Below are 15,848 nucleotides of genomic sequence, written 5' to 3'. Positions count from 1 at the left end.
TTGGCCAGAATTTTATTGAGGATTTTTGCGTCTATGTTCATCAGGGATATTGGTCTGTAATTTTCTTTCAGTGCTGCATCTTTCTCTGGCTTAGGGATTAAGGTGATGCTGGCTTCATAGAAAGAATTTGGGAGGATTCCCTCTTTTTCGATTGTTCTGAATAGTTTGAGAAGAAATGGGATTAGTTCTTCTTTAAATGTCTGGTAGAATTCAGCAGTGAATCCATCTGGTCCTGGGCTTTTCTTTGTTGGGAGGGCCTTTATTACTGTTTCAATTTCTGTTTCAGTTATGGGTCTATTTAGGTTTTCGATGTCTTCATGGTTCAATTTTGGTAGATTGCAAGTGTCCAGGAATCTATCCATTTCTGATAGGTTTTCCTGTTTGCTGGCATACAGGTCCTTGTAGTAATTTCTGATGATTCTTTTTATTTCTGTGGTGTCTGTTGTTATGTTTCCTTTTTCATCTCTGATTTTATTGATTTGGGTCTTTTCTCTTCTTTTTTTAGTTAGTTGGGCCAATGGGGTGTCAATTTTGTTTATTTTTTCAAAAAACCAGCTTCTCGCTTGGCTGATTTTTTGTAATGTTTTTCTTGATTCAATCCTGTTAATTTCTTCTCTGGTTTTAATTATTTCTCTTCTCCTACTAGATTTGGGTTTGGTTTGCTGCAGTTTTTCTAGGTCCTTGAGGTGCGCTGAAAGCTCATTTATTTGGTACCTTTCCAATTTCTTGGTATAGGCACCTATTGCTATAAATTTGCCTCTCAATACTGCTTTTGCTGAATCCCATAAGTTTTGATATGTTGTGTTGTTGTCTTCATTTACTTCCAGAAAGTTTTTGATTTCTCTTTTGATTTCTTGAATGACCCAGTGTTCATTCAGGAGCATGTTGTTCAGTCTCCATGTGTTTGCATACTTTCTGGGGTTTCCTGAGTTGCTAATTTCCAACTTCATCCCGCTGTGGTCTGAGAAGCTGCATGGTATGATTCTAATTCTTTTAAATTTGCTGAGACTTGCTTTATGGCCTAGTATGTGGTCAATCCTAGAGAAGGTTCCATGCGCTGCTGAGAAGAATGTGAAGTCTGTAGATGTGGGGTTGAAAGTTCTGTAGATATCTGTTAGATCCATTTGGGCAATAGTGTCAATTAAATCTGCTGTTTCCTTGTTGATCTTCTGTCCGGATGATCTGTCTATTTCTGAGAGTGGAGTATTGAAGTCCCCCAGTACTATTGTATTGGAATCGAAATCTCCCTTTAAGTCCCTTAACATATCTTTTAAATAGACCGGTGCCCTGTAATTAGGTGCATATACATTTATAATAGTTACATCTTCCTGTTGAATTGAACCCTTAATCATTATATAGTGTCCCTCTTTGTCTCTCTTAACAGTTTTTGTATTAAAGTTTATTTTGTCTGATATTAATATGGCTACACCTGCTTTTTTTTGGTTTCTGTTGGCATGGAATATCTTTTTCCAACCTTTCACTTTCAGTCTGCATGCCTCTTTGTTAGAGAGATGTGTTTCTTGTAGGCAACAAATAGTTGGGTTGTGTTCTGTGAGCCAGTCAGCTAAACGGTGTCTTTTAACTGAAGAATTCAGACCATTAATGTTCAATGTGACTATTGATACATAGTGACTTTGCCCTGCCATTTTCCCGGAAATATTTTCTAGTATATGCTTTGAGCTTCCCATGCTCTTTTACTGGTAGGTGTTCTTCCTTTCCCTTCTTTCATATTGATGGCCGTGTTTCTGTGTTTCTGAGTGTAGCACATCTTTAAGTATCTTTTGCAGGGCCGGACGAGTGGCCACAAAGTCTTTCAATTTCTGTTTGCTATGAAAGGTCTTTATTTCACCTTCATTCACAAATGAGAGCTTGGCAGGATATAATATTCTGGGCTGGCAATTTTTCTCTCTTAGCACCTGTGCTATGTCTCGCCATTCCCTCCTAGCTTGTAGGGTTTCTGATGAGAAGTCAGCTGTGAGTCTGATTGGAGATCCTCTGAGAGTAATCTGACGTTTCTCTCTTGCACATTTTAGGATCTTTTCTTTATGTTTCACTGTGGTAAGTTTAATTACCACGTGTCGTGGTGAGTATCTCTTTTGGTCATGTTTACTGGGGGTTCTATGAGCTTCCTGTACTAGGATATCTCTGTCCTTCTCCAAACCTGGAAAGTTCTCTGCTAGTATCTCACTAAAAAGGCCTTCCAATCCTTTCTCTCTCTCCATGCCTTCAGGAACTCCTAGAACTCGAATGTTGGTTTTTTTAATAGTATCCTGTAGATTCCCAACAATATTTTTTAGGTTTCTAATTTCCTCTTCTTTTCTTTGGTTTGACTGTATGTTTTCCTGTGCTCTATCTTCTAAGTCCGATATTCTCTCTTCTGCTTCACCCATTCTGTTTTTAAGGCTTTCTAATGTGTTTGTCATTTGATCTATTGAGCTCTTCATTTCATTTTGATTTCTCTTCACTATAACACTTTCCTGTTCTACTAGTTTCTGAGTTTCATTTTGACTCTTCCTTAAAATTTCGTTTTCACGAGAGAGATTTTCAATCTTGTCCATTAAGGATTTCTGTAGTTCAAGAATTTGCTTTTGAAAACTTCTAAATGTTCTTATCATAAATTTTTTGAAATCCGTATCTTGCATTTCTTCTATCTCATCATCTTCATACTCTTGGCTTGGGGTGTTTTGCTTATTTGGAGGCATCATAGTGTCATCGTTGATCTTGCTCCCTCTATTTCTGTGTTTGTTACTCGGCATAGTTAATTCTTCTTGCGTCACTGTGCGTTTTTTTTTTCTTTTTTTCTTTTTTTTTTATACTGTGTCTGTGTTAAGTGGACTGCCTGCTGTTGGAGGAGCCTTGGAGGCTTGAGATGGGTGCGGCCTGAGAGCTCTGCCTGGTTCTTCCAGGTTAAGGGTGTGCAAAGGTGACACCCTCAGGTTATGCGTGGTAAATCTCTCTCTTTTTATTTATTTATTTATTTATTTTATTTATTCAGGGGGTAAGTAACACCGCAGGGCACGGCTGTGCAGAATTGATGGTATTTAGCTTCCAGTCTTTGGCTCCTCTGGACTCCCACTGGGTTGCCTAGGCTACTGAATTGTAGTGACTCAGTTCCTTAGCTCTCCCCCATTGATATGTAAATCCAGAGAGCAGGCCTGCTCTTTGTCTCTTGGGAATTCTTCTAGCCTCACAGCCTTGTAACCTTTGCAAGGTTAGGGGGAAGAGAAACCCCGAAGCTTTTTTTTTCCTTCTTTCCGGTAGTGAGTTTGCTGCACTTTCTGGTCCCCCTCTAGATTCTGACCCCCGTTTCCCCACCAATGTCTCGGGTTATTGAGCTCACCTCCCCTTCCAGCGCCGATGTGTGGACTCGGAGCCCTGAGCGTCCCAAGTCTCCCCTATTGGTGTTCTCTTAAGTTTGGTGGTATTTTTTCTCTTTTTTAAAGATTTATTTATTTATTTGAAAGTAAGAGTTACACAGAAAGAGGAGAGGTAGAGAGAGAGGGAGAGACAGAGAGAGAGAGAGAGAGAGAGAGACAGAGAGATCTTCCATAATGCTGGTTCACTCCCCAGATGGCTACAATGGCTGGAGCTGCCCAGATCTGAAGCCAGGAGCCAGGAGCTTCCTCTGGGTCTCCCACACAGGTAAAGAGGCCCAAAGACTTGAGCCATTTTTTACTGCTTTCCCAGGCCATAGCGAGAGCTGGATCGGAAGTGGAGCACCTGGGTCTCCAATTGGTGCCCACATGGGATGCTGGTGCTTCAGGCAAGGGCGTTAACCCATTATGCCACAGCACCGGTTTCGAGTTTAGTAGTAATTTTTCCACTTCTTTCTATTTTAGTAACTTATACTCTTTTTTTTATAGAGTACATGTCCCATAATTTCTTTATCCAGTCTACTGTTGATGGGCATTTGGGTTGGTTCCAGGTCTTAGCTATTGTGATTGAGATGCAATAAACATTAAGGTGCAGACAGCTTTTTTGTTTGCCAATTTAATTTCCTCTGGGTAAATTCCAAGGAGTGGGATGGCTGGGTTGTATGGTAGGGTTATCTTCAGGTTTCTGAGGAATCTCCAGACTGACTTCCATAGTGGCTTAACCAGTTTGCATTCCCACCAACAGTGAGTTAGTTTCCCTTTTTCCCCACATCCTCGCCAGCATCTATTGTTGGTAGATTTCTGAATGTGAGCCATTCTAACTGGGGTGAGGTGAAACCTCATTGTGGTTTTGATTTGCATTTCCCTGATTGCTAGTGATCTTGAACATTTGTTCATGTGTCTGTTAGCCATTTGGATTTCCTCTTTTGAAAAATGTCTCTTGAGGTCCTTGGCCCACCTCTTAAGTGGGTTGTTTGTTTTGATGTTGTGGAGTTTCTTGATCTCTTTGTAGATTCTGGTTATTAACCCTTTATCTGTTGCATAGTTTGCAAATATTTTTCCCATTCTGTTGGTTGCCTCTTCGCTTTCCTGACTGTTTCTTTTGAAGTACAGAAACTTCTCAATTTGATGCAATCCCAAATGTTAATTTTGGCTTTGACTGCCTGTGCTTCTGGGGTCTTTTCCAAGAAGTCTGCCTGTACCTATATCTTGCAGGGTTTTTCCAATGCTCTCTAGTAATTTGATGGCGTCGGGTCGAAGATTTAAGTCTTTAATCCATGTTGAATGAATTTTTGTGTAAGGTGTAAGGTAGGGGTCTTGCTTCATGATTCTGTACGTGGAAATCCAATTTTCCCAGCACCATTTACTGTATAGACTGTCCTTACTCCAGGGATTGGTTTTGGATCCTTGATTAAATATGAGTTGACTGTAGATGTTTGGATTGATTTCTGGTGTTTCTATTCTGTTCCATTGGTCTATCCATCTGTTCCTGTACCAGTACCATGCTGTTTTGATAACAACTGCCCTGTAGTATGTCCTGAAATCTGGTATTGTGATGCTTCCCGCTTTGTTTTTGTTGTACAAGATTGCTTTAGCTATTCGAGGTCTCCTGTGTCTCCATATGAATTTCAGCATCATTTTTTCCAGATCTGAGAAGAATGTCTTTGGTATTTTGTTTGTTATTGCATTGAATCTGTTAATTGCTTTTGGGAGAATGGACATTTTGATGATATTGATTCTTCTAATCCATGAACATGGAGATTTTTCCATTTTCTGGTATCTTCTTCTATTTCTTTCTTTAAGGTTTTGTAAATTTCATCGTAGAGATCTTTAACGTCCTTGGTTAAGTTTATTCCAAGGTATTTGATTGTTTGTGTAGGTATTGTGAATGGGATTGATCTTAGAAGTTCTATCTCAGCCGTGGCATTGCTTGTGTATACAAAGGCTGTTGATTTTTGTGCACTGATTTTATATCCTGCCACTTTACCAAACTCCTCTATGAGTTCCAATGGTCTCTTAGCAGAGTTCTTTGGGTCCTCTAAGAATCATATCATCTGCAAAGAGGGATTGTTTGAGTTCTTCCTTCCCAATTTGTATCCCTTTCATTTCTTTTTCTTGCCTAATAGCTCTAGCTAAAACTTCCAGAACTATATTGAATAGCAGTGGTGAGAGTGGGCATCCCTGTCTGGTACCAGATCTCAGTGGAAATGCTTCCAACTTTTCCCCATTCAATAGGATGTTGGCTGTGGGCTGTTCATAAATTGCTTTGATTATATTGAGGAATGTTCCTTCCATACCCAGTTTTCTTAGAGTTTTCATCATGAAAGGGTGTTGTATTTTCTCAAATGTTTTCTCTGCATCTATTGAGATAATAATATGGTTTTTCTTCTGCAGTCTGGCGAAGTGGTATATTACGTTGATTGTTTTGCGCACATTAAACCATCCCTGCATCCCAGGGATAAATCCCACTTGGTGTAGGTGGTTGATCTTTCTGATGTGTTGTTGCATTCTATTGTGCAGAATTTTATTGATCATTTTTGCAACTATATTCATCAGGGATATTGTTCTGTAATTCTCTTTCATTGCTGCATCTTTTTCCAGCTTAGGAATTAAGGTGATGCTGGTTTCATAAAAAGAATTTGGGAGGATTCCCTCTTCTTCGATTGTTCTGAATAGTTTGAGAAGAATTGGAGTTAGTTCTTCTTTAAATGTCTGGTAGAATTCAGCAGAGAATCCATCTGGTCCTGGGCTTTTCGTTGTTGGGAGGGCCTTTATTACTGTTTCAATTTCTGTCTCAGTTATGGGTTTGTTTAGGTTTTCTATGTCTTCCTGGTTCAATTTAGGTAGGTTGCATGTGTCCAGGAATCTATCCATTTCTGATAGGTTTCCCTGTTTGCTGGCATACATGTCCTTGTAGTAATTTCTGATGATTCTTTTTATTTCTGTGGTGTCTGTTGTTATGTTTCCTTTTTCATCTCTGATTTTATTGATTTGGGTCTTTCTTTTTTAGTCAGTTGGGCCAATGGGGTGTCAATTTTGTTTATTTTTTCAAAAAACCAGCTGATCCTTTGGGTGATTTTTTGTAATTTTTGTTGGATTCAACCCTGTTGATTTCTTCTCTGATTTTAATTATTTCTCTTTTCCTACTAGATATGGGTCTAGTTTGCTGCAGTATTTCTAGATCCTTGAGATGAATTGAAAGCTCATCTATTTGGTTCCTTTCCAATTTCTTGATGTAGGCACCTATTGATATAAATGTTGCTCTTAACGCTGCTTTTGCTGTGTCCCATAAGTTTTGGTATGTTGTGCTGTTATCCTCATTTACTTCCAGAAAATTTTTGATTTCTTGTTTAATTTCTTCTATGACCCATTGTTCATTCAGGAGCATGTTGTTCAGTCTCCATGTGTTTGCATATGCTCTAGGGATTCCTGAGTTGCTAATTTCCAACTTCATTCCTTTATGGTCTGAGAAGCTGCATGGTATGATTCTAATTCTTTTGAATTTGCTGAGACTTGCTTTATGGCCTAGTACGTGGTCTATCCTAGAGAAGGTTCCATGTACTGCTGAGAAGAATGTAAATGCTTTATGTGTAGGATGAAACGTTCTGTAGGTATCTGTTAGATCCAATTGGGCTATAGTGTCGTTTAAATCTACTGTCTCCTTGTTGATCTTCTGTCCAGATGATCTGTCTATTTCTGAGAGTGGAGTATTGAAGTCCCCCAGTACTATTGTATTGGGGTCTAAGTCTCCCTTTAAGTCTCTTAACATACCTTTTCAATAAACCAGTGCCCTGTAATTAGGTGCATATACATTGATAATCATTATATCTTCCTGTTGAATTGATCCCTTTATCATTATATAGTGTCCCTCTTTGTCTCTCTTAACAGTTTTTGTGTTAAAGTTTATGTTGTCTGATATTAAGATGGCTACGCCCGCTCTTTTTTCATTTCTGTTGGCATGGTGATCTTTTTCCAGCCTTTCACTTTCAGTCTGTATGCATCTTTGTTGGAAAGATGTGTTTCTTGTAGGCAGGAAATAGATGGGTTTTGTTTCTTAACCCAATCAGCCAATCAGTGTCTTTTAACTGGAGAGTTGACGCCATTAATGTTCAATGTGACTATGGATAAGTGGTAACTTTGCCCTGCCATTTGCCAAAGATATTTTCGAATATATGCTTTGAATTCCCTGTGATATTTTGCTGTGAGGTTTCCTTCCTTTACCGTCTTTCATATTGATGATTGTGTTTCTGTGTTTCTGTGTGCAACACATCTTTAAGCATCTTTTGCAGGGCTGGACGAGTGGCCACAAAGTCTTTCAATTTCTGTTTGCTATGAAAGGTCTTTATTTCACCTTAACTCACAAATGAGAGCTTTGCAGGATATAATATTCAGGTCTGGCAGTTTTTCTCTCTTAGTACCTGGGCTATGTCTCGCCATTCCCTTCTAGCTTGTAGGGTTTCTGATGAGAAGTCTGCTGTGAGTCTAATTGGAGATCCTCTGAGAGTAATCTGACGTTTCTCTCTTGCACATTTTAGGATCTTTCCTTTATGTTTCACTGTGGTGAGTTTGATTATAACCTGTCGTGGTGAGTATCTCTTTTGGTCATGTTTACTAGGGGTTCTATGAACTTCCTGTACTAGGATGTCTCTGTCCTTCTCCAAACCCAGGAAGTTCTCTGCTAGTATCTCACTAAAAGGCCTTCTAATCCTGTCTCTCTCTCCGTGCCTTCAGGAACTCCTAGGACCCGAATGTTTTTTTTTTTTTTTTTAATAGTATCCTGTAGATTCCCCACAATATTTTTTAGATTTCTAATTTCCTCTTCTTTTCTTTGGTTTGACTGTGTACTTTCCTGTTCTCTGTCCGATATTCTCTCTTCTGCTTCACTGACTCTGTTTTTAAGGCTCTCTAATGTGTTTGTCATTTGATCTATTGAATTCTTCATTTCATTATTATTTCTCATCACTCTCACAGTTTCCTGTTCTACTAGTTGTTTCATTTCATTTTGATTCTCCTTAATATTTCATTTTTGCGAGAAAGATTTTCTATCTTGTCCATTAAGGATTTCTGTAGTTCAAGAATTTGTTTTTGAGAACTTCTGAATGTTCTTATCAATTTTTTGTGATCTGCTTCTTGCATTTCTTTTATCTCATCATCTTCATAATCTTGAATTGGGGTTTCTTTTTCATTTGGGGGCGTCATAGTGTCTTCCTTGTTCTTGTTACCTCAGTTTTTGTGTTTGTTGTTTGGCATATTGGAGATATTCTTTAGTTTCTTCACTGTGGTATTTTTTCTTGTTATACCATGACTCTAGATTAAGTGGACTGTCTGCTTTTGATGGAGCCTTAGAGGCTTGAGATGGGTGTGTCCTGAGAGCTCTGTTTGGTTCCTCAGGGTTAAGGGTGTGTCAAAGGTGACACTCCCAGGTTAGGTGTGATAAATATCTCTATCTTTCTTTCTTTTTTTTCTTTTGATTCAAAAGGTAATTAATTCCACACAGCTGAATGGAATTGGAGGTAGTTAACAGGCAAATGATATACCCACAGGAGCCAGAGATCGCAAACTCTTTCCCAAGGACCACACAGGGAATCTGTCCTGCCCTCAGTGTGGGCTCAAATTCTCCTGTAGTCTCCCACTGGGTTGCCAAGGTTACCAAATTGTAGCATCTCTGGAGAGTACTTACGTGAATTCCATGAGAATTCTGTGAGTTCTCTCCCCCACTGTCTCTTTTTTCACAGTCTCAGTTCAGTAGCACCACAAATTCACTAGGTCCTAATCTCCTGATCTCCTGTTATTTCACTCCCCCCAGAGTCAGGTTTTTCTGCTAGGCTCAGGGCAGGTGCAGACCTGAGGTCACCCTGCTTATGACATATGTCCAAGATGGCGCCTGCTCTTTGTCTTGCTTGCCTTTGAGAGGTGAGCAGAGAGAGAGAAACTTGTGTCCATATTGGTCATTTTTTTTTCTCTCTCTCTTTTAGTTAGCCTGGTGAACTTTACCCCATGGGGTTTCAGGCTTCGTTCCCTCTAGTCTGCTCTTTCCGCTTGCCTGCTGGTGTCTCGGGCTATTGAGGTTCGGCTCACCTCACCTTCCAGCACTGGTGTGTTGAGTCTGCTGCTGGTGTCCCGAACTGTGGGCTCCCACACTCTCCACGCAGGTCCACTGTGAATCACTAGTTCTGGAAGAGTTTCCTCTGCTGTTTCTTTCCCTACTCTTCCTTGAACCTGTAGTATCTCCACTTTTATTAAACTGTCTCTCCCCGGACTATCAGTGTGCTCCCTTCCTATTCCGCCATCTTGCTGCTCCTAATTTTTCTGTTAACACTCTATCTGTTAGATTTTGGTATGTTGTATTTTCATTCTCATGGTTTTGAAATCATTTCCTTATTTGATTTCTAATTTATTTCTTCTTTTTTATTTCACTCACTGTTTAAAATGTGTTGTTTAACCTCTCCTTATTTGCGAATTTTCCAGTTTTCCTTTTGTTGTTGATTTCTAGTTCCATCCCACTCTGTTCAAAAAATATATTTTGTATGATTTCTTAATTTTAGGATATATTGAGTAGTGTTTTGTGGCATATATGTAGTCTGTGCTGGAGAATGTTCCATGTACACCTGAGAAAAAGTAGTCTTTGTTGGTATTATATGTTGTGTTCTTCATATGTCTGTAAAATTTAGACAGTTTGTAGGGTGTTCAACCCCTCTATTTCCTTATTAACTTTCTGTCTGATTCTATTGTAAGTAGGATATTGAAGTCCCCATCTATTGTGGAATTGTCAGGTTTTTCCTTGAATTCTATCAGTTTTTCTTAATACATTCCAAGCCTATGTTAATAGATTTGTGTGTATTTTAGATTATTATATCTTCTTGATAGATTGACCCTTTTTTTGGACAGCAGAGTTAGTGAGAGAGAAAGACAGAGAGAAAGGTCTTCCTTCTGTTGGTTCACCCCCAAATAGCCACCATGGCCAGTGCGCTGCGCTGATCCGAAGCCAGGAGCCAGTTGCCTCCTCCTGGTCTCCCCTGCGGGTATAGGCGCCCAAGCACTTGGGCCATCCTCCACTGCTTTTCTGGGCCACAACAGAGAGCTGGACTGGAAGAGGAGCAACCGGGACTAGAACCCGGCTCCCATATGGGCTGCCAGCACCTCAGGCAGAGGATTAACCAAGTGAGCCTCAGTGCTGGCCCAGATTGACCCTTCCCCCCCCCCTTTTTTTTTGACAGGTAGAGTGGACAGTGAGAGAGAGAGACAGAGAGAAAGGTCTTCCTTTTGCCGTTGGTTCACCCTCCAATGGCTGCCACAGCTGGCAGGTCTCCCATGTGGGTGGAATAGAACCCACTACTTGAGACATCATCTGTGCATTATCAAGAAGCTGAAATTGGAAATGCAGCTGAGACTTGAACACAGGCACTTGGTCTGATATGGGATGCTTGTCCCAAATGGTGGTTTAACCCCTGTGCCAAATGCCCATCCCCTGTATTTATTTTAATGTCATACTTTTCCTGAAATTTGAGGATAACTGACTCAGTATAGCTTGTGTGCCTTTTTTTTTCTTTGCAGTTTGCAAAAACATGGCCACCTGTTTATATGTAGATACTCCCTGGCTCTGCTCAGTCACACTCCTCCATCAGGACCTTTTCTTTTTCTTGTTGTCACTACTGCTGAGTGGATTCCACCCCAACACTTTCTCAGCATGGGACCCTGACTAGTATAGAGTATCCCAGGCTGTCCCATCCTGTCTCATCCCCTTAGGATGATGCCCTTACCTGGTGCAGGTGCTGTCCTCAGGCTGAGGTCTTGTCTGCTTCCCTGTGAGCCCTGGATGGCTAGGATCTCAGGGCCTGCTTTCCCCTCTGGCTTCTCTCAGCTTCCTTCCCCAGAGATCCTGTTAGTGCACAGAACTTCACAGGGTTTGTAGTTTGTTCTCACCTGCTTGGATTTAGGTATTTGTTGACTACTTGCAAATTCAGTCTACATGCTTTTGGTTTTGTTGATCCAGGTGCTCTATCTTTATGTGAAGATTCACAGAGTTTCAAAAATGGTGCCTTTGGTGCTGTTACTGGAGTTTCAAATTGTCTGTTGTCATCTTAATGTTTACTTTTTTTTTACCTTTTATTTAATGAATATAAATTTCCAAAGTATGACTTATGGATTACAATGGCTTCCCCCCCATACCGTCCCTCCCACCCACAACCCTCCCCTTTCCCACTCCCTCTCCCCTTCCATTCACATCAAGATTCATTTTCGATTATCTTAATATACAGATCAGCTTAGTATACCTTAAGTAAGTATTTCAACAGTTTGCTCCCACACAGAAACATAAAGTGAAAAATAATAGATGATTTTTTTTAAATGATGATGAAATCAGATCAGACCTATTGTCATGTTTAATCCCAGTGAGAGTCAAGTTGGGAATTGATAATTTCTTTTTTTTTTTTTTACAGAAGATCAGTTTAGTATGCATTAAGTAAAGATTTCAAAAGTTTGCACCCCCAGAGAAACACAAAGTGAAATATATTGTTTGAGTACTCGTTATAGCATTAAATCTCAATGCACAGCACATTAAGGACAGAGATCCTACATGAGGAGTAAGTGCACAGTGACTCCTGTTGTTGACTTTACCAATTGACATTCCTGTCTATGGCATCAGTAATCTCCCTATGCTCCAGTCATGAGTTTCCAAGGCTATGGAAGCCCTCTGAGTTCTCCGACTCTTATCTTGTTTAGACAAGGTCATAGTCAAAGTGGAGGTTCTCTCCTCCCTTCAGAGAAAGGTACCTCCTTCTTTGAAGACCTGTTCTTTCCACTGGGATCTCACTCACAGAGATCTTTTGCCAGAGTGTCTTGGCTTTCCATGCCTGAAATACTCTCATGGGCTTTTCAGCCAGATTGGAATGCCTTTAGGGCTGATTCTGAGGTCAGAGTGCTATTTAGGACATCTGCCATTCTATGAGTCTGCTGAGTATCTCACTTCCCATGTTGGATCACTCTCCCCTTTATTTATTCTATTGGTTAGTGTTAGCAGGTACTAGACTTGTTTATGTTCTCCCTTTGACTCCTAGTCCTTTCATTTAATGTTTACTTAATAAAATTTAGTTTTTCTTTTCTTAAAAATCACTTAGGAGAAAAAGAAATTGGGGTATAGAGTATCCATCCTTCCCTAAAGACAAGCCACTACAGTGCAGAGGAGCAGGTATCAGGACTGGAGGAGCAGCTGTATCCCTTTCTGAATCATGGTACAGGTGTGGAGGATAACAAGCTGCCTCTGGAACTCCAGTAAAGTAGCTGTTGAAATATTTTCCCTGAATACTATAAAAGAAATCTCAGATTTCTGTATGTTTAGGCATTGCAATTATATTTCTTTGAAATTCTTTATTTTCTTTCAGTGACACTATGATTGATGCATGATTCACTCCCCTCATTCCTTGAATTCCTTTAATAATTGTGGCAGGTCAGTATTGCTGCTTTATGTCATGCAGAACCTTTCTGCTCATTTGTAACTGAGGTTATATTCTGAGAGCGTTCTCAGAGTTGAAGCCATAGTGCATGCTAGTCTTCACAGGAAATATATTGTGAAATGATTAGAATATTCTGTTTTTTTTTCCAAAAGATTATTAATTTGGAAGGCAGAGTTACAGAAAGGCAGAGAGAGAGAGAGAGAGAGAGAGAGAGAGAGAGAGGTCTTCCAGCCACTTGTTCAGTCCCCAAATGGCTGCAAAGGCTGGAGTTAGGCCAATCCAAAGCCAGGAGCTGAGTTTCTTCTTGGTCATCCATATGGGTGCAGGGACCCAAGGACTTGGGCCATTCTCCTCTGCTCTCCCAGGCACAATAGTAGAGAGCTAGATTGCAAGTGGAACAGCTGGGGCTCAAACTGGTGCCCAAATGTGATACTGGCACTGCAGGCAGCAGCTTTTACCCATCATGCCACAATGCAATCCCTGAAATATCTTTTTTAAAAATTTATTTAAGGTGTACAAACTTCATGGTTTTTATACATACAAATTTAGGAATATAGTAATTCTTCTCATTCTATCCTCCCTGCTGCCCACACTCCCATCATTCTTCCTCCTTTCTCTCCTCTTCCCACTCTTAATTTTTGCTAAGAGATCTCTTCAGTTTCCTTTATGTGCATAAAATTAACCCTATAGTAAATAAAGAGTTCAACAAATAGTATGAGGAGTAAAACCAAAAACACTGTTCCTCAGAAGTAGAGACAAGGGTTGTAAACAAACATAATCACAACTTTTTTTTACCAGTGAGATACTGTTAATTTTTGTCTATGTGGCTACATACAGTCTTCATAGAAAATTGCTGTAATAAACTCCAATATAATGTGGGTATAGTAATTAAGACCTAGGTTTCAAAGTTGTATAAATGAAGTTATTAACATTGAATGTTTAACATGAAATGTTTCAATCAGTCTACTCTGTTTATTCTGGAAAATATAAAAAATATTGTAAGTCTGTAAGGAGTATGTGCCTAATAATCCTTAAATTGGTGAATATAAGGAAAACAAGAATGTGCTGAAATCTTTAATTAACACACAATTATTCTTAGGTGTTTAAATTTAACTAAAAAGTGATTCCTGTTAAATATAAGAGTGGGAATAAGAGACGGAGGAGATGTACAGTTCGGCACATGGTCAATCGGACTTACCCCTAATGGTAGAGTTAGAAACATGCCAGGGGATTCCAATTCAATCCCATCAAGGTGGCATGTACCAATGACATCTCACTAGTCAAAGTGATCAGTGTCAGTTCATAATTGATCATAATGATAGGATTAAGAGTCAAAGGGATCACATAAACAAGACTAGTGTCTGTTAATACTAACTGATAGAATTAAAAAGGAGAGAACAATCCAACATGGGAAGTGGGATACACAGCAGACTCATAGAATGGCAGATGTCCTAAACAGCATTCTGGCCTCAGAATCAGCCCTTACAGCATTTGGATCTGACTAAAAAGCCCATGAGAGTATTTCAGGCATGGAAAGCCAAGACACTGTGGCAAAAAAAAAAAAGACCTAAATGAAAGATCTCTGAGATCCCAGCGGAAAGTATGGGTCATCAAAGAAGGAGGCACCTTTCTCTGAAGGGAGGAGAGAACTTCCACTTTGACTATGGCATTGTCTAAATAAGATCGGAGTTGGCGAACTCAAGAGGCTTCCATAGCCTTGGCAGCTCATGACAAGAGCCTCGGGTGATTACTGACGTCATAAATAAGACTGTCAGTTGTTAAATCAACAACAGGAGTCACTGTGCACTTACTCCCCATGTAGAATCTTTGTCCTTAATGTGTTGTACTACGTGAATTAATGGTATAACTCAAACAGTACTTTATACTTTGTGTTTCTGTGTGGGTGCAAACTGTTGAAATCTTGGTATATACTAAGTTGATCTTCTGTATATAAAGAGAATTGAAAATGAATCTTGATGTGAATGGGATGGGAGAGAGAGTGGGAGATGGGATGGATGTGGGTGGGAGGGATGTTATGGGGGGAAAAGCCACTATAATCCAAAAGTTGTGCTTTGGAAATTTATATTTATTAAATAAAAGTTAACAACAACAACAACAACAAAAAAAAGAAAAAAACAAGAATGTGTTAAAGAGGGTGTACTTTAAGAATTGCATTGTTTTACAAATTAGATTTTTAGCTACTACATACATTCCATCACTGTGATTCTTATTTGGCCTGCAATCATTGACAGCTGAAAGGAAGACCATTACAGAATAGTATCCTGAATTATCCGCTAGATCCAAGGAAGGTAATATCATTTTGATGATTTCTGGATGCAGAAGGTATAGACTAATATACACTCTTATGATTGTTTTTCCTTTCCTTTCTTTTCAAAAGTTATTAACAAGGTTTGAGTAGACAATGTATTCATGGTGAAAATAATCACAACCACGTAAAAGTGTATTTTTCAGACCTCTTATCTCCATCTATGTCACCATATGCCCCATTTTTCCTGGCCTTATGGGTAATTATTAACATTTTCTGCATGCCCTTCACTTTTTTTTTAACTTTTTTTTTGACAGGCAGAGTTAGACAGTGAGAGAGAAAGACAGAGAGAAAGGTCTTCCTTCTGTTGGTTCACCCCCTAAATGATCACTACGGCCGGCACACCATGCTGATCCGAAGCCAGGAGCCAGGTGCTTCTTCCTGGTCTCCCATGCCAGTGCAGGGCCCAAGCACTTGGGCCATCCTCCACTGCCTTCCCGGGCCACAGCAGAGAGCTGGACTGGAAGAGGAGCAACCCGGATAGAACCGGCGCCCTAGCTGGGACTAGAACCCAGAGTACCGGTGCTGCAGGTGGAGGATTAGCCTAGTGAACCATGGCACTGGCCACCCTTTTATAACAGAGCCCAGACTCATAACCCCAGGGTTTAAAAGGAAATCTGGCTGGGAATTATAAACTTATGAGCTGTGTTATGTAAGAACTGTACTGATTCAGGTTATGAAGTTTTTGGTGAATTC

The 15,848-nt window shown here is 39.9% G+C and overlaps 1 long non-coding RNA gene across 49 annotated transcripts in view; it reads left to right on the top strand.

Annotated features, from left to right (window-relative positions):
• LOC138850245 (uncharacterized) overlaps positions 1-15,848 on the top strand; it is a 514,649-nt gene that overhangs the window by 11,906 nt on the left and 486,895 nt on the right. For 2 of the 49 annotated variants that reach the window (XR_011389951.1, XR_011389965.1), the window contains exons 1-3: positions 12,596-12,610; positions 12,755-12,819; positions 15,079-15,135. The exons of 44 other annotated variants lie outside the window; for them this stretch is intronic. This is a non-coding gene — a long non-coding RNA (uncharacterized lncRNA). Of the gene's footprint in view, positions 1-12,595; positions 12,611-12,754; positions 12,820-15,076; positions 15,136-15,848 lie in introns of those variants that run through there. 3 more of the 49 variants (XR_011389952.1, XR_011389953.1, XR_011389961.1) reach the window with 3 other exon arrangements.

The sequence above is a fragment of the Oryctolagus cuniculus genome, chromosome 6, assembly GCF_964237555.1.
Source record: "Oryctolagus cuniculus chromosome 6, mOryCun1.1, whole genome shotgun sequence".
NCBI lineage: Eukaryota > Metazoa > Chordata > Mammalia > Lagomorpha > Leporidae > Oryctolagus > Oryctolagus cuniculus.
This window is presented reverse-complemented; position numbering and strand designations above follow the sequence as displayed.